This window comes from Panulirus ornatus, chromosome 4 (genome assembly GCF_036320965.1).
Source record: "Panulirus ornatus isolate Po-2019 chromosome 4, ASM3632096v1, whole genome shotgun sequence".
NCBI lineage: Eukaryota > Metazoa > Arthropoda > Malacostraca > Decapoda > Palinuridae > Panulirus > Panulirus ornatus.
The window spans coordinates 39,755,824-39,780,345 of record NC_092227.1 but is presented as its reverse complement, the minus strand read 5'-3'; the positions used below and the strand labels follow the sequence as shown (position 1 = coordinate 39,780,345).

The 24,522-nt window shown below is 39.7% G+C and overlaps 1 protein-coding gene across 1 annotated transcript in view; it reads left to right on the top strand.

The window, feature by feature from the left end:
• The first annotated feature begins 4,136 nt into the window (after window positions 1-4,136).
• The window catches only part of mei-9 (DNA repair endonuclease XPF mei-9), a 739,294-nt gene continuing 718,908 nt past the window's right edge, over window positions 4,137-24,522 (top strand). The window contains exons 1-2 of the mRNA XM_071694005.1: window positions 4,137-4,153; window positions 18,960-19,063. The gene's annotated coding sequence lies outside the window, so the exon portion shown is untranslated. The remainder of the gene's footprint in view (window positions 4,154-18,959; window positions 19,064-24,522) is intronic.

Genomic DNA, 24,522 nt, shown 5'->3' with positions numbered 1-24,522 from the left:
TAGATGATGAACTTCACCGCATCTCCAACAGGGTGGGCCTTGTGTCACTGCATGCAGGGATGATGGCTGTTTTATGTCTGACACATCCTTGCGTGTTCTCTCTATTGCCGCTGCCAAATCGTAGATTTCCTCGCATGACAGAATCTCACCAGTAGTTTTGCTTGAATCTGTTCATCGTTGATACCTACGTTTAAATGGTCGCGCAACATTTTATCTTGCGGGTCTGTCGTCAACTCTCTCCTGGTCACCTGATTTTTAATAGAATCTTAATCATGCAATTGTGTCTGAGCTTTCACTCATTGTCAGATACCACTTCACGGAGTTCTTCAAAAGATAATTCTCCAGGATGTTTAGGCTTGCACAAATTTCTTAGCAACTTGTTTGTCTTAGGTCCTACAATTGCTATAAACACATTTTTCTTCTTGACAGCATCGTTTATATAATTCGCCTAGAAATAGTTGCAGACGCTCCTTGTCCTCAGTTCAGAATTCATTGTCACAGATCAAATTTACTTACGTAACAAATTAGAGACACTGATAATCTTTGCAATAAACCAGCTATAGAAATCACTCGATAATGCCTACAGGTTATCTTCGAGCACACCTTTTTTGCCATTTTTCAATAACTTTCCCAGATTGTCAACACTAATTTCATGCTGTTTATTCTCGTCTCCACTTTATGTAATAATTTGCGTAGGATATTGGTCAAGGTAGTTCTAACAGAGACACTTAATACTACAAAAATAATTGTTTTTCTCAAAGAAAAAGTTAGCTACGGCGGTTGCTTATTGTCCTCTGTTTTGTACACAATTCAGTTGAGCCACAAAGAAAAGCATTCATTCCCTGTAAGGATATAACACTACACTCAGGCAGTACATTTTTCTTTAGGGCAAAATGTCAAATTTGGCAGGTACATTTTGTAGCACTGTAGATGGGTTAGGCTGGTTACTGGTGCTGAGAACTCAAATGAATTATAAGTGTCTAGTAATTCATCTACGCCCAAGGTTACTAAAAGTGCAACCTTCTCCTTGTTGGTTTCTTCTTAAAACCTGCTGACAGAACATAGAGGGTATATTTTCCCTTGAAAATCTTGTCTTCATTTTCTCCTGGTAGATTTATTCTGCTGGATACGATGAACTGTGAAGCTGCAGTTGCACTAAGTCTCACATCGCCACTTGATTTCGCCTCAGATCAGTGGAACAGGAACCTGTCATATTTTTTCCCTTGGTCATTTAGGTCTGTGACTCTGTAATGACTGACGATGTTTTCATCACCGCCACCATATATTTTATGTACTAGTTTGAACTTTGACTTTACTAGATTCACTTGACTGAAGGCGCCCTCTACATCGGTTATCGAATAGGGCAGAGATCGCTGAGCCACTTTGGATAGATCTTTAAGGGGACATTCGCTGGTGGCATCTCTGTAATTCACCACTTCAGACAAAAATAGAAGTGTTTGAAGTTTCTGACCATTCAGTGTAATGCAGTTTTTCACTGGGTGAGACAGTCAGGCTTTTTTGGTTTCAGGCTTTCGTTGACACAGAGTACAGACAAGGACTGCAAAATGCCGCCAGCATTATCTGAAAGACATTGACATAATTACCATATGAGTTTAAGAACAAAATCTATGCACTGCCCACTCATGACTTCCAGGGCTGGTGAAATTTGCCCTCTGATAACTCTTTCAAATGCATATCCCAAGTACGTCTTTAGATTAAGGTTATCTTCAAGCACAGTATGCCAAATTCTTATTGCCGGGAATTCCTGTTTGTACACAACGAATCAGTCGAACTAAGTCTCGTAATAATTTTTTTGGATCCTGTTTTTCATCTTTAAAGTTCTTGTTAACCATTTGCACTTTCGCACATGTTTAAGAAACAAAAAGAAAGCATAATTTTCCTTATCTGAGAACACAGTGTAATAACTGCAGTGTAGCAGCGTTCGTGAGATCGACAATTGTCAAAATGGTTATATTAAAGTTCGGTCCATTGACAGGATTTTTTCAGCTGCAGCTTCAATCGACAACCAGGATGACTGGCTACACCCCGCCTCCTCAAGTGGTGGTCCCAGCAAAGTAAAGCACGTCATAGGCTGCCGAACACATGAACTAGACAACTTTTACCAAAAAACCAACGTTTCTCGCCAGAAATTCAGTGGGAACATGAGATAATGTCAGTTGGGTTGAATGACACACATTTGAATATCAGGAAAACAATTTTACATTTCAGGTGCGTGTATACCCCATTGTTGATACGTCATTACAGACATGTATACCCCATTGTTGATACGTCATTACAGACACATGTATATCCCATTGTTGATACGTCATTATAGACGCATGTATATCCCATTGTTGATACCAGTCATTACAGACGCATGTATACCCCATTGTTGAAACCAGTCATTACAGACGCATGTATATCCCATTGTTGATACGTCATTATAGACGCATGTATATCCCATTGTTGATACCAGTCATTACAGACGCATGTATACCCCATTGTTGAAACCAGTCATTACAGACGCATGTATATCCCATTGTTAATACGTCATTACAGACGCATGTATATACCATTGTTGAACGTCATTGTAGACGCATGTATATCCCATTGTTGATACCAGTCATTACAGACGCATGTATACCCCATTGTTGACACCAGTCATTACAGACGCATGTATATCCCATTGTTGATACGTCATTATAGACGCATGTATATCCCATTGTTGATACATTATAGACACATGTATATCCCATTGTTAATACCAGTCATTACAGACGCATGTATACCCCATTGTTGACACCAGTCATTACAGACGCATGTATATCCCATTGCTGATACGTCATTACAGACGCATGTATATCCCATTGTTGATACCGGTCATTACAGACGCATGTATACCCCATTGTTGATACAAGTCATTATAGACGCATTGTCAGTTCCATATGCCATGAGTTTCAGCAGATATTGACCATGATATATATTTGTGACAACTTTAAGGCAAGGTTTATACATTGCTTCACTCAGGTCAACATAATCAAAAATGCTCACCACAAGTCGTTGTTTTGAATCTGAACACTATCTTAGTACAATACCCAATATCTCTAATCTGATATATTCTTTTTTTAATCAACAAGCAACCTGAAGTTTCTGTCAAATGTAATTCCGCAAATTCTCCATGAAAAGCAATTGCGTTTGGATATCCTCAGGTTACGATCACCACAACCTTTATTGTCCCCTAGGCAAGATATAAAAACGTCATTTAAGTGATCATCTATTCTTAAAGGACAGTGTTCTCTTATAAACTGTGATATTTTACCTTAAGCTCACTGATTCATTTGAGTTTTTTGAAAGGAAGGGCACTTAGAGTTTGAGCTGAACGGTTCTTTCTTTTGTTTCGTTGTATTTCATGTATATCTAAATCACAGCCTGGCCGATAATATGCACTTTCAGTTTTTGCAAAACCGCCGCTAATCGTCTCTATCAACTCTAATTAACTAATAAACATACCGTCATTTTGCCACTCACTACGAAATCGCTGTGTATACCCATTGTCTTCCCATAGAGAACGGGGCCAACTCTTACGAAAACTCAATTACCAATTGAGGTCTATCATTGTTCAGAAGCCGTGTGCTGTAAAATTGTTAATACAGGTATGGGACGCCCAATAGTCCATACGTGAACGTATCATATTATTCTTTTAGGGGATAACACACTTTTACCGATTATCTTTCTAATCATTTATCAATTTACTTGTTAATCAAAATGTTAACATAATACTTTGAAATATCTCTTAGATTTGTCACTAGATTATGCAAGGAATTTCTAGATATCAAATATATCTTTAACAACTTAGAATTGTTCCTAAATGGAAGTTGATACATGTAGAATTGGCAATTCTGGTTGAAAATTAATATTGTCATAGACATCCAACCGATAATGACTACATTCATCACGATTTTTGTTTTTCGAAGAGTTGTGAATTCTCTGTATGACAATTTTAGCAGTTGTAAGCAGCTTTTGATTCTTTCAATGTAAGGGAAAAATTAGTTTCAATAAAACTGTATCCAAAAATGTGTAAACAAATAAAGGTAAATATTTATACTCATAATCTCTACATAGGGTCGTACTTCGATATAGAGCTAAGTTTAAGGTTAGTAATGCTTTTGCTCAAAAGTTTTATGTCTTTCTCGGTGAAGGAAACCCAGATGATTCATACCGAAATTACGAACAGACACAAAGATCTATATCGGTATTTATTCCGGCGAATCTATATTCAAGGATGCTGGGATGCTTCATGAAGACTAAGAATTCTGAACATTCCAAGCTAATCCGAAAGTGTTTTTGGTAGTCTTACAAATAAGCCATGGTTCATTCAAGGCAAATATTAAAGTCTTTGAATTGTATTATGAATTATATACTGGAATAGCCAAACTCAGTTGGTACTGAGAACTACAGGTGTAGTTCTTGGTGTTCAGGATTAATTCCAGTTAGCAGATTGTATTTACTTCTGGCGATTAACTAATTTTGGGAGGCATCAACAATAGGCTTAGATTAATTTTTTGAGGGAAAAGTATTTTTTATTAGCTCTAAATTGTTATTCACTGTTGACAGGTATGGTGGCCTGTGACAAGCGTGTTTCAGGATATACTGTGTTGTTTGCTGAGAGTGAAGAGGAGTTACGGAAGTGTGTTTTATGATGTATGAAAGCGTAATTTGATTGAAAGTCATTGGGAGCAAAAGTAATGGCTTTTAAATGGGAACAGTGAAAGTATATATATTGTAAAGTCCTATAGAGTTAGAGAAGAAAGTGTAATATATTGTTATATATATATATATATATATATATATATATATATATATATTTTTTTTTTTTTTTTTTTTTTTGCTTTGTCGCTGTCTCCCGCGTTTGCGAGGTAGCGCAAGGAAACAGACGAAAGAAATGGCCCAACCCCACCCCCATACACATGTATATACATACGTCCACACACGCAAATATACATACCTACACAGCTTTCCATGGTTTACCCCAGATGCTTCACATGCCTTGATTCAATCCACTGACAGCACGTCAACCCCAGTATACCACATCGCTCCAATTCACTCTATTCCTTGCCCTCCTTTCACCCTCCTGCATGTTCAGGCCCCGATCACACAAAATCTTTTTCACTCCATCTTTCCACCTCCAATTTGGTCTCCCTCTTCTCCTCGTTCCCTCCACCTCCGACACATATATCCTCTTGGTCAATCTTTCCTCACTCATTCTCTCCATGTGACCAAACCATTTCAAAACACCCTCTTCTGCTCTCTCAACCATGCTCTTTTTATTTCCACACATCTCTCTTACCCTTACGTTACTTACTCGATCAAACCACCTCACACCACACATTGTCCTCAAACATCTCATTTCCAGCACATCCATCCTCCTGCGCACAACTCTATCCATAGTCCACGCCTCGCAACCATACAACATTGTTGGAACCACTATTCCTTCAAACATACACATTTTTGCTTTCCGAGATAATGTTCTCGACTTCCACACATTCTTCAAGGCTCCCAGAATTTTCGCCCCCTCCCCCACCCCATGATCCACTTCCGCTTCCATGTTTCCATCCGCTGCCAGATCCACTCCCAGATATCTAAAACACTTCACTTCCTCCAGTTTTTCTCCATTCAAACTCACCTCCCAGTTGACTTGACCCTCAACCCTACTGTACCTAATAACCTTGCTCTTATTCACATTTACTCTTAACTTTCTTCTTTCACACACTTTACCAAACTCAGTCACCAGCTTCTGCAGTTTCTCACATGAATCAGCCACCAGCGCTGTATCATCAGCGAACAACAACTGACTCACTTCCCAAGCTCTCTCATCCCCAACAGACTTCATACTTGCCCCTCTTTCCAAAACTCTTGCATTCACCTCCCTAACAACCCCATCCATAAACAAATTAAACAACCATGGAGACATCACACACCCCTGCCGCAAACCTACATTCACTGAGAACCAATCACTTTCCTCTCTTCCTACACGTACACATGCCTTACATCCTCGATAAAAACTTTTCACTGCTTCTAACAACTTGCCTCCCACACCATATATTCTTAATACCTTCCACAGAGCATCTCTATCAACTCTATCATATGCCTTCTCCAGATCCATAAATGCTACATACAAATCCATTTGCTTTTCTAAGTATTTCTCACATACATTCTTCAAAGCAAACACCTGATCCATATATATATATAGGGGGAGAAAGAATAGAAAAGATGAAATTTAAGTGTTTAGGAGCTATCTCGTGTAAGATTGATGTGGAAGGAGAGACAAGGGAGAGAACAGTACAGGTTAGAAAGTCACTGGGTCCCTTATTAGAATAGTGAAGGGTATAGGTGTAACTATTGAAGAATGGATCAAGGGACTGTATAGTTCTCCTGAACCTGACCTATGCAGTCGAAAGATCCAAATATCAGTGCAGGGTGGAAAGTCATTGGGTCCCTTAATAGAATAAAGGTAGGGTGTAAGTATTGAAGAAAGGATCGAAGGATGTTTAGTTCTCCTAAACCTGACCTATGCAGCCAAAACTTGGACATGCAATGAGTCATAGGTCAAGAATCCAGGCTGTGGAAATGAGTCATTTGGGAGGAGCCTATGATATGACTAGATGGAATGAAGAAAGAAATAAGATAGGTGGTTTGGGCATTTGGAAAGAATGCAAGATGGGGAGTTTACAAGGAGAGTGTATGGTAATACAGTTAAAGGGGATGATGTGAGAGGAAGACTACCCATGACTTGAGAAATTAGAGTAGAAGATTACTGGAGGGAGGGAACTGGTGGAAGAATGCATAGAATGGTGTAAGCAAGGAAAGAGTGTAAGGACAAGGATAAATGGAGACTCTTTTACCATGGCTACCCCTTGGTGGAAGTTCCCAGAGAGAATGAGCATCAGAAGTACAGATAGATAGATGGATAAGTTAAGTGATTTTGTTTGTACTGATAGTACAGTGTTTTGAGCATACAATAATAGTTATGAAGTATGAATTTAAGCATTGTGTTTTGTTGAATGATATCAAATAAGTGATATTAGTGAAGATTATGTACATCAGGAAAAATTTGAAATTTATTAAAGTAAGAGTAGGGAGCATACTTGCAAAAAATCAACAGGACATTTACAAACTTTGGGAATTGTTTATAATATTTTTGCTTAGCTATTAAGTTTACATAGTGACCGTAGCCTACAATGCTGGTTTATGAAGAAAAATGTGGAGTCAATGTATAAGTAGGTAATACATATGTGAAATATGTGTCACCTAGTAGATGAAATAGTGGTGGAAATATACTAGCATCTTATTCTTCTGTTGCTGTGAGTGCATGTCACACAGCTGCCTGATTCCACTTCTGTTTGTTGACATCTAGTGCTATGTTTACAGTGCATTTCCAGTGATAGGTATATTGTAACTATAATACTGAATGTCAAATCTTGATTGCTTGGGATGTTATTCTATTCTATTTTACTTTGTCGCTGTCTCCCACATTAGCAAGGTAGCGCAAGGTAACAGACAAAAGAATGGCCCAACCCACCCACATACACATGTATATACATACACATCCATACACGTACATATACGTATATACATACTTATACATTTCAGCGTATACATATGTATACATACACAGACAAATACATTTATACACATGTACATAATTCATACTTGCTGCCTTTATTCATTCCCATCGCCACCCCACCACACATGAAATAACAACCCCCTCCCCCCGCATATGCACGAGGTAGTGCTAGGAAAAGACAACAAAGGCCACATTTGTTCACACTCAGTCTCTAGCTGTCATGTATAATGCATCAAAACCACAGCTCCCTTTTCACATCCAGGCCCCACAAAACTTTCCATGGTTTACCCCAGACGCTTCACATGCCCTGGTTCAATCCATTGACAGCACGTTGACCCCGATATACCACATCATTCCAATTCACTCTATTCATTGCACGCCTTTCACCCTCCTGCATGTTCAGGCCCCGATCGCTCAAAATCTTTTTCACTCCATCCTTCCACCTCCAATTTGGTCTCCCACTTCTTGTTCCCTCCACCTCTGACGCATATATCCTCTTTGTCAATCTTTCCTCAATCATTCTCTCCATGTGACCAAACCATTTCAAAACACCCTCTTCTGCTCTCTCATCCACACTCTTTTTATTACCACACATCTCTCTTACCCTTTCATTACTTACTCAATCAAACCACCTCACACTACATATTGCCCTCAAACATCTCATTTCCAACACATCCACCCTTCGCACAACTCTATCTATAGCTCATGCCTCGCAACCATATAACATTGTTGGAACCATTATTCCTTCAAACATACCCATTTTTGCTTTCCGAGGTAATGTTCTCGCCTTCCACACATTTTTCAACGCTCCCAGAACTTTCGCCCTCTTCCCCACCCTGTGACTCACTTCTTCTTCCATGGGATGGTATGTGAGATTTTCTTTAGTTGTATTGATTTTACACAATTGTATTGCTTATTTTTACATTGACTAACCCAACATATTCTCTCATTTACTACAGCTGCTGTATATGATATCATTTAGTATGAAAAATGAGATAGGTTGGTTCTCCATGTGTAGTTCTGTAATCGCTTGAAACATAAGTAGCCATTTCCCCAAACTAGTTTTGATGAACTAGATTAATCTTTACCAAAACCTTATCTTTCTGCTGCTGAGGATCAAATGGCCACTCATTATGTCATCTACTAGTTGACACCCAGCTCCATATGAGTTTTGATGAACTAGATGTGAGAAACTGCAGAAGCTGGTGACTGAGTTTGGTAAAGTGTGTGAAAGAAGAAAGTTAAGAGTAAATGTGAATAAGAGCAAGGTTATTAGGTACAGTAGGGTTGAGGGTCAAGTCAATTGGGAGGTGAGTTTGAATGGAGAAAAACTGGAGGAAGTGAAGTGTTTTAGATATCTGGGAGTGGATCTGGCAGCGGATGGAACCATGGAAGCGGAAGTGGATCATAGGGTGGGGGAGGGGGCGAAAATTCTGGGAGCCTTGAAGAATGTGTGGAAGTTGAGAACATTATCTCGGAAAGCAAAAATGGGTATGTTTGAAGGAATAGTGGTCCAACAATGTTGTATGGTTGCGAGGAGTGGGCTATGGATAGAGTTGTGCGCAGGAGGATGGATGTGCTGGAAATGAGATGTTTGAGGACAATGTGTGGTGTGAGGTGGTTTGAGCGAGTTAGTAACGTAAGGGTAAGAGAGATGTGTGGAAATAAAAAGAGCGTGGTTGAGAGAGCAGAAGAGGGTGTTTTGAAATGGTTTGGGCACATGGAGAGAATGAGTGAGGAAAGATTGACCAAGAGGATATATGTGTCGGAGGTGGAGGGAACGAAGAGAAGAGGGAGACCAAATTGGAGGTGGAAAGATGGAGTGAAAAAGATTTTGTGTGATCGGGGCCTGAACATGCAAGAGGGTGAAAGGAGGGCAAGGAATAGAGTGAATTGGAGCGATGTGGTATACCGGGGTTGACGTGTTGTCAGTGGATTGAATCGGGGCATGTGAAGCGTCTGGGGTAAACCATGGAAAGCTGTGTAGGTATGTATATTTTGCGTGTGTGGACGTATGTATGGTCATGTGTATGGGGGTGGGTTGGGCCATTTCTTTTGTCTGTTTCCTTGCGCTACCTCGCTAACGCGGGAGACAGCGACAAAGCAAAAAAAAAAAAAAAAAAATTAATCTTTACCAAAACCTTATCTTTCTGCAGCTAAGGATCAAATGGCCACTCATTATGTCATCTGCTAGTTGACACCCAGCTCCCTATGCTTGTTACTTAGATCTTAGTTGTATATATTTATTTATTTATTTTGCTTTGTCGCTGTCTCCCGCGTTAGCGAGGTAGCGCAAGGAAACAGATGAACGAATGGCCCAACCCGCCCACATACACATGTATATACATACACATCCACACATGCAAATATACATACCTATACATCTCAATGTACACATATATATACACACACAGACATATACATATATACACATGTACATAATTCATACTGTCTGCCTTTATTTGTTCCCATCGCCACCTCGCCACACATGGAATAACAACCCCCTCCCCCCTCATGTGTGTGAGGTCGCACTAGGAAAAGACACCAAAGGCCCCATTCGTTCACACTCAGTCTCTAGCTGTCATGTAATGATGCACCGAAACCATAGCTCCCTTTCCACATCCAGGCCCCACAGAACTTTCTATGGTTTACACCAGACGCTTCACAATGCCCTGGTTCAATCCATTGACAGCACGTTGACCCCGGTATACCACATCGTTCCAATTCACTCTATTCCTTGCACGCCTTTCACCCTCCTGCATGTTCAGGCCCCGATCACTCAAAATCTTTTTAACTCCATCTTTCCACCTCCGATTTGGTTTCCCACTTCTCCTCGTTCCCACCACCTGTGACACATATATCCTCTTGGTCACTCTTTCCTCACTCATTCTCTCCATGTGACCAAACCATTTCAAAACACCCTCTTCTGCTCTCTCAACCACACTCTTTTTATTTCCACACATCTCTCTTACCCTTACATTACTTACTCGATCAAACCAACCTCACACCACATATTGTCCTCAAACATCTCATATCCAGCACATCCACCCTCCTGCGCACAACTCTATCCATAGCCCACGCCTCGCAACCATATAACATTGTTGGAACCACTATTCCTTTAAACATACCCATTTTTGTTTTCCGAGATAATGTTCTCGACTTCCACACATTCTTCAAGGCTCCCAGAATTTTCGCCCCCTCCCCCACCCTATGATTCACTTCTGCTTCCATGGTTCCACCCGCTGCCAGATCCACTCCCAGATATCTAAAACACTTAACTTCCTCCAGTTTTTCTCCATTCAAACTTACCTCCCAATTGACTTGACCCTCAACCCTACTGTACCTAATAACCTTGCTCTTATTCACATTTACTCTTAACTTTCTTCTTTCACACACTTTACCAAACGCAGTCACCAGCTTCTGCAGTTTCTTACATGAATCAGCCACCAGCGCTGTATCATCAGCAAACAACAGCTGACTCACTTCCCAAGCTCTCTCATCCACAACAGACTGCATACTTGCCCCTCTTTCCAAAACTCTTGCATTTACCTCCCTAACAACCCCATCCATAAACAAATTAAACAACCATGGAGACATCACACACCCCTGCCGCAAACCTACATTCACTGAGAACCAATCACTTTCCTCTCCTCCTACACGTACACATGCCTTACATCCTCGATAAAAACTTTTCACTGCTTCTAACAGCTTGCCTCCCCCACCATATATTTTTAAATCCTTCCACAGAGCATCTCTATCAACTCTATCATATGCCTTTCCAGATCCATATTTTTTTTTTTTTTTTTTTTTTGCTTTGTCGCTGTCTCCCGCGTTTGCGAGGTAGCGCAAGGAAACAGACGAAAGAAATGGCCCAACCCACCCCCATACACATGTACATACATACGTCCACACACGCAAAATATACATACCTACACAGCTTTCCATGGTTTACCCCAGACGCTTCACATGCCCCGATTCAATCCACTGACAACACGTCAACCCCGGTATACCACATCGCTCCAATTCACTCTATTCCTTGCCCTCCTTTCACCCTCTTGCATGTTCAGGCCCCGATCACACAAAATCTTTTTCACTCCATCTTTCCACCTCCAATTTGGTCTCCCTCTTCTCCTCGTTCCCTCCACCTCCGACACATATATCCTCTTGGTCAATCTTTCCTCACTCATTCTCTCCATGTGCCCAAACCATTTCAAAACACCCTCTTCTGCTCTCTCAACCACGCTCTTTTTATTTCCACACATCTCTCTTACCCTTACGTTACTAACTCGCTCAAACCACCTCACACCACACATTGTCCTCAAACATCTCATTTCCAGCACATCCATCCTCCTGCGCACAACTCTATCCATAGCCCACTCCTCGCAACCATACAACATTGTTGGAACCACTATTCCTTCAAACATACCCATTTTTGCTTTCCGAGATAATGTTCTCGACTTCCACACATTCTTCAAGGCTCCCAGAATTTTCGCCCCCTCCCCCACCCTATGATCCACTTCCGCTTCCATGGTTCCATCCGCTGCCAGATCCACTCCCAGATATCTAAAACACTTCACTTCCTCCAGTTTTTCTCCATTCAAACTCACCTCCCAATTGACTTGACCCTCAACCCTACTGTACCTAATAACCTTGCTCTTAGTCACATTTACTCTTAACTTTCTTCTTTCACACGCTTTACCAAACTCAGTCACCAGCTTCTGCAGTTTCTCACATGAATCAGCCACCAGCGCTGTATCATCAGCGAACAACAACTGACTCACTTCCCAAGCTCTCTCATCCCGAACAGACTTCATACTTGCCCCTCTTTCCAAAACTCTTGCATTCACCTCCCTAACAACCCCATCCATAAACAAATTAAAGAACCATGGAGACATCACACACCCCTGCCGCAAACCTACACTCACTGAGAACCAATCTCTTTCCTCTCTTCCTACACGTACACATGCCTTACATCCTCGATAAAAACTTTTCACTGCTTCTAACAACTTGCCTCCCACACCATATATTCTTAATACCTTCCACAGAGCATCTCTATCAACTCTATCATATGCCTTCTCCAGATCCATAAATGCTACATACAAATCCATGTGTTTTTCTAAGTATTTCTCACATACATTCTTCAAAGCAAACACCTGATCCACACATCCTCTACCACTTCTGAAACCACACTGCTCTTCCCCAATCTGATGCTCTGTACATGCCTTCACCCTCTCAATCAATATCCTCCCATATAATTTACCAGGAATACTCAACAAACTTATACCTCTGTAATTTGAGCACTCACTCTTATCCCCTTTGCCTTTGTACAATGGCACTATGCAAGCATTCCACCAATCCTCAGGCACCTCACCATGAATCATACATACATTAAATAACCTTACGAACCAGTCAACAGTACAGTCACCCTCTTTTTTAATAAATTCCACTGCAATACCATCCAAACCTGCTGCCTTGCCGGCTTTCATCTTCCGTAAAGCTTTTACTACCTCTTCTCTATTTACCAAATTATTTTCCCTAACCCTCTCACTTTGCACACCACCTCGACCAAAACACCCTATATCTGCCACTCTGTCATCAAACACATTCAACAAACCTTCAAAATACTCACTCCATCTCCTTCTCACATCACCACTACTTGTTATCACCTCCCCATTTGCCCCCTTCACTGAAGTTCCCATTTGCTCCCTTGTCTTATGCACTTTATTTACCTCCTTCCAAAACATCTTTTTATTCTCCCTAAAATTTAATGATACTCTCTCACCCCAACTCTCATTTGCCCTGTTTTTCACCTCTTGCACCTTTCTCTTGATCTCCTGTCTCTTTCTTTTATACCTCTCCCACTCATTTGCATTTTTTCCCTGCAAAAATCGTCCAAATGCCTCTCTCTTCTCTTTCACTAATAATCTTACCTCTTCATCCCACCACTCACTACCTTTTGTAATCAACCCACCTCCCACACTTCTCATGCCACAAGCATCTTTTGTGCAATCCATCACTGCTTCCCTAAATACATCCCATTCCTCCCCCACTCCCCTTACCTCCTTTGTTCTCACCTTTTTCCATTCTGTACTCAGTCTCTCCTGGTACTTCCTCACACAAGTCTCCTTCCCAAGCTCACTTACTCTCACCACTCTCTTCACCCCAACATTCTCTCTTCTTTTCTGAAATACCCCACAAATCTTCACCTTTGCCTCCACAAGATAATGATTAGACATCCCTCCAGTTGCACCTCTCGGCACATTAACATCCAAAAGTCTCTCTTTCATGCGTCTATCAATTAACATGTAATCCAATAACGCTCTCTGGCCATCTCTCCTACTTACATACGTATACTTATGTATATCTCTCGTTTTAAACCAGGTATTCCCAATCACCAGTCCTTTTTCAGCACATAAATCTACAAGCTCTTCACCATTTCCATTTACAACACTGAAAACTCCATGTATACCAATTATTCCCTCAACTGCCACATTACTCACCTTTCCATTCAAATCACCCATCACTATAACCCGGTCTCGTGCATCAACACCACTAACACACTCATTCAGCTGCTCCCAAAACACTTGCCTCTCATGATCTTTCTTCTCATGCCCAGGTGCATATGCACCAATAATCACCCATCTCTCTCCATCAACTTTCAGTTTTACCCATATCAATCTAGAATTTACTTTCTTACACTCTGTCACATACTCCCACAACTCCTGATTCAGGAGTAGTGCTACTCCTTCCCTTGCTCTTGTCCTCTCACTAACCCCTGACTTTACTCCCAAGACATTCCCAAACCACTCTTCCCCTTTACCCTTTAGCTTCGTTTCACTCAGAGCCAAAACATCCAGGTTCCATTCCTCAAGATCTTAGTTGTGCCTGGCATATTTCCACTAGAATCTCAAACCTGAGATAAATCTTGACTGTTAGAGAGTTAAGGAGAGGTTTTTCATGGGTTCTGCTGATTTCCTTTTCAAAGTGAATTACCTGCTTTTTTTTTTTTTTTTTTTTTTTTTTATACTTTGTCGCTGTCTCCCGCGTTTGCGAGGTAGCGCAAGGAAACAGACGAAAGAAATGGCCCAACCCCCCCCCATACACATGTACATACGTCCACACACGCAAATATACATACCTACACAGCTTTCCATGGTTTACCCCAGACGCTTCACATGCCTTGATTCAATCCACTGACAGCACGTCAACCCCTGTATACCACATCGCTCCAATTCACTCTATTCCTTGCCCTCCTTTCACCCTCCTGCATGTTCAGGCCCCGATCACACAAAATCTTTTTCACTCCATCTTTCCACCTCCAATTTGGTCTCCCTCTTCTCCTCGTTCCCTCCACCTCCGACACATATATCCTCTTGGTCAATCTTTCCTCACTCATTCTCTCCATGTGCCCAAACCATTTCAAAACACCCTCTTCTGCTCTCTCAACCACGCTCTTTTTATTTCCACACATCTCTCTTACCCTTACGTTACTCACTCGCTCAAACCACCTCACACCACACATTGTCCTCAAACATCTCATTTCCAGCACATCCATCCTCCTGCGCACATCTCTATCCATAGCCCACGCCTCGCAACCATACAACATTGTTGGAACCACTATTCCTTCAAACATACCCATTTTTGCTTTCCGAGATAATGTTCTCGACTTCCACACATTTTTCAAGGCTCCCAAAATTTTCGCCCCCTCCCCCACCCTATGATCCACTTCCGCTTCCATGGTTCCATCCGCTGACAGATCCACTCCCAGATATCTAAAACACTTCACTTCCTCCAGTTTTTCTCCATTCAAACTCACCTCCCAATTGACTTGACCCTCACCCCTACTGTACCTAATAACCTTGCTCTTATTCACATTTACTCTTAACTTTCTTCTTCCACACACTTTACCAAACTCAGTCACCAGCTTCTGCAGTTTCTCACATGAATCAGCCACCAGCGCTGTATCATCAGCGAACAACAACTGACTCACTTCCCAAGCTCTCTCATCCCCAACAGACTTCATACTTGCCCCTCTTTCCAGGACTCTTGCATTTACCTCCCTAACAACCCCATCCATAAACAAATTAAACAACCATGGAGACATCACACACCCCTGCCGCAAACCTACATTCACTGAGAACCAATCACTTTCCTCTCTTCCTACACGTACACATGCCTTACATCCTCGATAAAAACTTTTCACTGCTTCTAACAACTTGCCTCCCACACCATATATTCTTAATACCTTCCACAGAGCATCTCTATCAACTCTATCATATGCCTTCTCCAGATCCATAAATGCTACATACAAATCCATTTGCTTTTCTAAGTATTTCTCACATACATTCTTCAAAGCAAACACCTGATCCACACATCCTCTACCACTTCTGAAACCGCACCTGCTTTTTATGTATTTTATATTATGATACTTTGTGCTGTCTCCCGTGTTGATGAGGTAGCACAAGGAAACAGACGAAAGAATGGCCCAACCCACCCACATACACATGTATATACTTTTACATTGATAATTAACCCCCACATTTTCCTTGATATACTGTCATTATCATATGAAATACTGTTTAATGAATAGTAAGGCTTAGATTCTTGCTTCTTAACTTATTGTATTTGTTATGGACTACACTACCATTGCAGAACAAAATCGCTCATTATCCAAAGCTAATAGTAATGCAGGGCTAAAACTGACTTGGTTTTCAGTGAGACTAGTGTTTAGAGAATAAGACTGTGGTGTGGAGGATGATATTTTATTCTGATAATGGATATGATGATAGTGAATTGTGGCAGTGAGTAAAGTAAATGTAGGTGAAACATGTAAGGAACCAGAAGACCAACAGGACCTATGAAATCTTTCCCTAACCTTGACACATGAGGTTTGCCTTAATATTTATATCTGTAGTCAAAAATGTTAGAAACACCCATGACTGAGATTTGTGCCAGCCACTGATGAATATCAACAAACAAGCAAAATACTGAGTGACTTTGTGCCATCACTGAACCTCTCCAGATGCAGCCATTCCATGGAGTTCCCAGGAGCATACCACATTAACGTTTATTTACTTCTAACATAAATCTTGGCATCAAAGAGTGGTTAGGTTCTCATAGGATCTGTTGATATTCTGCATGTTCAACCTTTGTTTATCAACCCAACATTTTCCCAATATTCATATCTGCTGTCAGTTCAACTAGATTCATAAAATGAAATATAATGTTACAAATCACATTCTTTACCTTTTATTTGATTGTTTAAACATTACCAATCCAGAAGAAAATTATTCAATATCCAAAGTTCATTTAATGCATAGGTAAACTGAAAGTTTCCCAAATTCTATGTATTTTGTTGAACTAAAGCACACAATTACTGTTTCAACTAATACTGTTTAAGATGGCAAAATTATTTCATGATTCAGTAAAGAACCCACATGTTTCACCTGATTACAAAGCTCAACAATGATATAACTAAAATTTCAGCCTCATCCTGTTCATGAAGAATCAATAGTCATATGTAGACAATGAAGTGTGGAGTATTATGTAAACAAGTGGAGTACTTTTCTTGTGTAAACTTGCAATAGGTAGTAAGTAGAAGTTGGTAGGTAGCCGCTCACCAGGAAGGTATATCACTGGTACTTCCCATATTGGAATCGGGAGAGTTGGTGATGGCTGCATAGTGAGCCAGCACTTAAGTGGTTGTCAGGATGCATTCCTCAGACTTAGGTAGCTTTATTTTCATTTCCCCCTCACCCACATGTGAATTTTTTCTTTTATGTCAGAGGCACCAGTCATGGAAAAAAGGACACATTAAAGCCGGGCTTTGATTAAAAGATAGAGGTTAATAGAACAAGAAAAGAGGAGACAAGGGAAAGTACTTCCGAAGTATGGAGGAAATGAAAAACCTGTCTGTTAGAATGTGCCAGGTATCACTCAATGGTGATATGTGGATGTTAAGCCCATAGGTCAAATACAGCAGCATTAGATTCTTTTAGATTGTGCCAAAGTATGGAGGAAATGAAAAACCTGTCTGTTAGAATGTGCCAGGTATCACTCAGTGGTGATATGTGGATGTTAAGCCCATAGGTCAAATACAGCAGCATTAGATTCTTTTAGATTGTGCCAAATGGTGATATGTGGATGTTAAGCCCATAGGTCAAATACAGCAGCAATAGAGATAGTAAATTTTTGTAGTGCAGGAGAGTATAGTTGGTGTTAGTTGCACATACATGTTAAGGAATAAAACTTTATGAAGGTTATGTGACGTAAAGATATTAGGGAAGAATATTTCTGAAAGACATTTAAAACAGAATGGTTATGGCTGATATAGGACAGGTGATAGGTTAGTCAAAAGATTATGCAGCACAACAGTTGAAGATTTAGGGAAGGGAGGTAGATTGCAGAAGAGATAGATAGATATACCATGTGATTACTATTCATACGTTATGAGGAGAGAGATTTACACAAATGTTGTCCCATCTCCAAACCGCACACATTTACTATGGGTATGTGTGTATGTTATTACCCATTTGTACTGTACAAGCAGGTAGTTTTATGTTCATATACCCCAGTTCTTGAACATCCTCAGTCTTGCAGCTTATTAACTAAATGTCCTCAGTCATTTTATACATTAAACTACTATTTTTGCAACATAAAAGTACTTCCTTGTATATTTTAACAAGTTCTTGCTTAATTTCATATGTCCTCTGATTGTTTTATCCCCACATGTTTTGAACAACTGTTCCATGTCTTTACCTCTGATCTTCTTAAAAAACTTAAAGGCTGTGATTAGGTCACCCCTTACTCTCTTTCTTCCAAGATGGGTAGATATAAAGCCTTTCCGTGGAACTCTTTCTTTCTTTTTTCATACCTGTTTGCTGTTTCCTTTGTTAGTGAGGATGTGCCAGAAACAGATGAAGAAATGGCCATTTGCCCACATCCTCTCTCTAAGTGTCATACATAATGCACCAAAACCAGAACCCCCTGTAACCCTGCTCCCTCAATTCTGGTACCATCTTTGTTAGTTCGTTTTGCTTCTGTAGGTGCTGTGACCTAACTTAAGAAGAATATTTTAGTTTTGGCCTTATGCTTGATGTTAACAGTTAGCTAAATACATCCATATCCATGAACTTCAATATAGTTCTGATATTTGGTAATAGTTTCTCTCCCTTACTATTCACTGAAGGTAGGACTCTAGCAAAAGGTTAAGGGCAGTGTTGACTCCCAAGTCTTTCTCACATATAGATTACTGTAGCTTGTTTCCTGCTAATTAATAATTATATTGTAGCCATCTTTTGCTATGATCAGTCCTTATTACTGTAAATTTTCTCAGGTTGAACTTCATCATTCATGTATCAGACCAACTTTGGGATCTTTCAAGGTTCCCTTGCTTCTAGGTCTCCTCATGACCCTGACATCTTCTGCAAACATATTCTGGTAGGTCCTTACATTCTGGCAAGTTATTTACGTAGATCAAGAAGAGTAATGGCCCCAAGACAGAAGTCTGCAGTACTCTGCTGGTGATCTTAACCCATTTTGAGGAGGCTCCTTTGTTCCTTTCTTCTTAGATAATCTTCTATCCATTGAAGGAGTCTCCCTCTTATTTGTGATCCAGCTTCATAATCAGCCTCCCATGCAGGGTAGTGTCAAGTACTCTCTGGCACTCTAGATACAAACAATCCACCCACCATCTCCTTTTGTCTAAGATAGAGCTCATTCTTATGTAGAAATGTAAGAGGTTTGTTACTAATGACCCTCTTTCCCAAAAACCATGATTTCTTACACTTAGGGTCACTTATTTGCTTTCTGGTTATCTTTTCACTGGAGACCACACGCATCATTGACACTTGTCTATAGTTCAGTGCCTTTTCTTAGTCTCCTTTCTTATTTACAGGTATAATATTTGCACTTTTCCACTTCCATGGTATGGTGCCTCTTTCCAAGAACATCTTTAATAGGATTTCAAGTGGTTTGTCAATTGTATCTGCACACCTCTTCAGCACATAAAGTGAAATTTCATCAGGACCATGAACCTTGTATGGGTCTAGACCTTTCACTATTCTGTCATTGTCTTATCTAGATATCTCAGTGTGTTTGTTTCGGTACCCATTTGCAATGTACAAGGAGGGAGATTTACACCCCTGAACATTCTGCACTGTCATACAACTTTTTGCATTTCTGTATGTTGTCTTCATTAACCATGACTTCAGTCACTCTTGTTCCATTCATCCATAACTGTTATACTGTATAAGTACTTCTTTACATTTTTCTTCATGTTGTCTTTGGTGTTTTATCCTTACTGAGATATGAAAAAATTTTAGTGTCCAAGCCATCAGTTTGTTTTAAAGTTATGATCAAGTCAATTCTCACTCTTCTTCAAGATGGGCAAATTTAAGGCTTCTATCCTTTCCCTGTAACTCGGTTGTGATATCATCATTGTTGCTGTCCTCTGGACCATACCTGTTAACTTTCTGTTCCTCTTTAGAAGCAGTGACTAAACTTGAGATGGATACTCTAGTTTTGGCCTTATGTGCGTATGAACAACTGGAAAGATATTTCCTGGTGAGATTCAAGTGATGAATTGCAAAAGTTGGTAAACTGAGTTTGGAAGAGTGTGACAAGGGGAACTTGAGAGGTTAGTTGAGGTTTAGCAAGGTAGAGGGGCAGTTTAGTTAGGGTGTGAGTTTGAATGGAGAAAAATTGGAGGAAATAAAGTGTTTAGATACCTGGGAATGGACATGGTGGCAAATGGAATCATGGAAGCAGAAGTGAGTATTAGGATGGTTGAGAGGGGGCATAAGTTCTGGGAGCATTGCAGAATATGTGGAAAGAGAGGTTGTTATCTAGGAGGGCAAAGATGGATATGTTTGAAGGTTTAGTTGCCCCAACAATGTTGTATGGATACAAGGCATGAGCTGTAGATGAGGATGTGTGGAGGAGGGTAGAAGTATTAGAAATGAAAAATTTGAAGACGATATGTGGTGTAAGGTGGTCTGATCTTATGATTAAAAACATGCAACTGATTGCAACTGAATTCAAACAACAACAACAGACCTCTAGGTTGTAATGAGACTGTTTGTGATCAGAAATTTATTGATTAATGTGGTAGGAGTAAAAAGGCTTTCAGACTTTTCAAAGAGGAAGACCTGTAGACTTATTATATAGCTAATGAGGTGCAAATGATGTTAGTCATGAATTTGAAGCAACATGTTTATCAACTGTGCACTTAAATGTATTTATGGAAATGCTTCAACTACTCTAATTGGTAAATCATTCTATATGTTAATAATTTTGTTAAAGAAAAAGTACTTCCCCTCATTTGAGGTAAAAGGTTTGCCCTCGAGATTATATCCATTTCTACAGGTGATATCTAATGAATTGAGATCGGGATTTTTTAAACCTGTAATGACTCTGAATACTTTCAGTATATCACCTCTTAATCTTTTCTTTTCTAAGTTAAATGGATTCAGATCCTTTTTTGGTTGTCATAGGATTTATTTCTTAGGCCAGAAAACATCTTGGCAGCTTGACTGCACTCTTTCCATTGGGTTTGTCTCGCCCCAAGTGTAGTGACCAAACTGGACACAATATTCCATGATAGGATGCATCAGTATTTGTAAAGAGTGCGAATAATTTCCTAAGACATAGATTTAAAGGCCCTACCTATGATCCAAGAATTTCGTTTGCCTTTTTCACAGCTTCTTTGCACTGTTTCCTTGCCTTTAGGTCACCAGAGATTATCACACCCAAGTCTTTTCCTAATGTACCTTTTGTACCTCAACAGAATTCAAAATATAGCTTGCCTTTTCATTTTTACTACTGATGTGTAAGATATTGCACTTATCAATATTGAAAGTCATTTACCACCTGCACTTATTAATATTAAAAGTCATTTGCCACCTAATAGCTTAGTATAATAGCTTGGGTATGTCAATTTGAAGCTGCTGGATGTTCAGTTTCCGTTGTAGTTTTATTTCTCAACTTAGTATCATGTGCAGCTTTAAGTATCTTACTATGCAGCCCATTACCAATGTCATTGATATATATGACAAAAGATAACTGGTCCCAAGACTGATCCCTGAGGCACACTACTTGTTATGTCTCACCATTCAGAGGCTTGACCTTTAATCACTGTTTCTATGTTTATGGCTCATCAGCCAAGTTCCTAACCATCGAAGCACAACTCCTGTACCATGTGACTTAACTTTTGATTTTAATCTGTGAAGTGGAACCTATCAAACACTTTTTTGGAAATCTAAATAGATGACATCATCTGCTTTAATTTCATCATTCATGTTGATTATTTCATAAAAGAAATTAAGCAAATTTGTCAAACATGAGTGATTCCATCAAAAACCATAATAAGGAATGTTTATTTAGTTGTGGTCCCCTAAATGGTTTAGTCTTATCCCAAATAATGGTTTCCATTAGTTTACTATCTACAAATGTTAAGCTAATATTATGATAATTGCCAGGTAGTGATTTATTACTTTTTTGAATATCAGTGTAACATTAGCCAATTTCCATTCCCCTGGAACATTTCCCTTATTGTGTGACTTATTGAAAAGAGTAGCCAAGGGCTGAACTATCTAGTTTTTGCCTCTTTCATTGTCCTTGGATAAAACTTGTCTGGGCCTGCTGTTTTATATAGTCTCATTTCATTTAATGCTGATAGCGTATCTTCATCTTTTACTTCTGAATGTTGCAAATTGTTTTCTCTTAGCAGTGGAGCTAGATTCAGGACATGAGTTGTATCCTCATTTGTAAATACAGATGCAAAAAAGATTCACTTAAAATCTTTGCCATGACTTCATTGTCTTGAATCAAGTCACCATTTTCTGTAATCGATATCCCACTTGAATATGTAATGGTCTTCTTACTATATATCTATCTGTATAGTAACTCCCACAATGGGATGGCTAGGGCAATAGAGTCTCCATAGATAGTGAACTCCAGTGCTGCTTCCTGGCCTTTAGGGTCTCATCTTAATAGGCCACTGCAAAGGGCAAGTCTAGCACAGTGTTTGTAGAGGCTCCTACCTAATGTTCCTCCTGACTATTATCTAATGCTGCTGCCCAATGTTCCTACCTACTACTTCTACCTAAAGCTCATACCTAAATGTTCCTACCTACCACTTCTATCTGTTGCTCATACAAATTTGGTAGAAGGCAAGGCTAATACATAGCACTAACCACAGGAAAATCTAGAGTTATGAAGAATGAGCTGTGTGAATTAAATGTTGTCTAGTGTTATATCAGCTACCTGGGTCATAGGAGTGCAACTTGACAACCACTAAAGTTGTGACTCACTGTGCAGCCATCACTAACCTTCTCTTCCTTTTAAGATAACTATAAAACTCTTTAGGGTTTCATATCCTATTTTCAGCAGTATACACTTGATAGTGACATTTGCTTTGACATATAAGTCTCATAATTTCTCTATGCAGATTTACATAATTTACTCTGTCTTGTTTGTCATTTGCCTCTGAGCTTCTTATATGCTACTTTCTTAGACAGCCATTGCTCCACCACTATGGGTTTCATTTTGAAACAAGACAGTCTTATATGCATTGGCACTTATGATCCCTCCGCTACTTTGAAAGGATTACTGAATCTTTTCCAAACTGTGCCCATGTTGTTTTCATTAACTATATCATCCCAGGTTACCTTTCAAGAGTAGTGCCAAGATCACTGAAATTTGCATGTCTAAAATCTGATATTTTTTTTGTGACTTTAATGTTGAACAGCATTATAGGCAATGTTGAAATTTACCTCAAAAGGGATTTGCTGGTGATTGCTTGTGCCATACTTTTCTCTCACCTTAACATTATGAACAAAATCCTCATTTGTAGTTGGAACTAGATCTAATATTTTCTCATTGTGAATTGGTTTCTCAACTAATTGTGTTTAGGCACAAAAGGGTGAGAGATTGGTGCGATAATAAAAAGGGTGTGGTTGAGAGAGCCGAAGATGTGCTGAAATGATTTGGACATAAAGAGAGAATGAATAAGGAAAGGTTGACAAAGAGGATATATGTGTCAGAAGTGCAAGGGAACAAGGAGAATGGGGAGACCAAATTAGAGATGGAAGGAGGAAGTTAAAAGATTTTGAGTGATTGGGACCTGAACATGCAGGAGGATAAAAGAAATGCACGGCATAGAGTGAATTGGAATTGGAGTTGGCGATTGTTAATGATCTGAACCAGGGCATGTGAAGCAGCTACAGTAAACCATGGAAAGTACTGTGGAGCTTGGTTTTAGTTTTGGTGCATTACGCGTGACTGCTAGGGAATGGATGTGAGTGAATGCTACCTTTCTTCATTTATTCTTGGCACTACCTCACTAACATGGGAAACTGTGATCAAGTATGAAAAAAAATCCTTATCCATGTACTCATAAGTTGTTCAGATATTTGCCAGTATATAGTTTGTCTCCTTTACTATTCTCCTAATGTGGGACTCTCGTGACATGTAAGGTATGATGTCAACTTCCAAGTCCTTACATGTAGAATCCTGGAGCTTATTTACTGCTAGATGATAATATTATCAGGCCTATTTTTCACTTAGCCTATATATTTCATTTATTAATTATACTTTGTCGCTGTCTCCCGCATTAGCGAGGTAGCGCAGGGAAACAGACGAAAGAATGGCCCAACCCACCCACATACACATGTATATACATACACATCCACGCACACACATATGCTTAGCCTTATCCTCATAATTTTGAATTTGCTTGGGTAGAATTTCATCAATCAGTTTAAGCCCCCCTGTAAGTTGATCTAGTCCTCCTTGCTTTTCACTTCATTGATGACTTTTACATCTTCTGCAGTCTTATTCAGTTGGAAGTGCATACCTTTTGACAAATTATGCACATAGACCAAGAAGAATATCTGTAT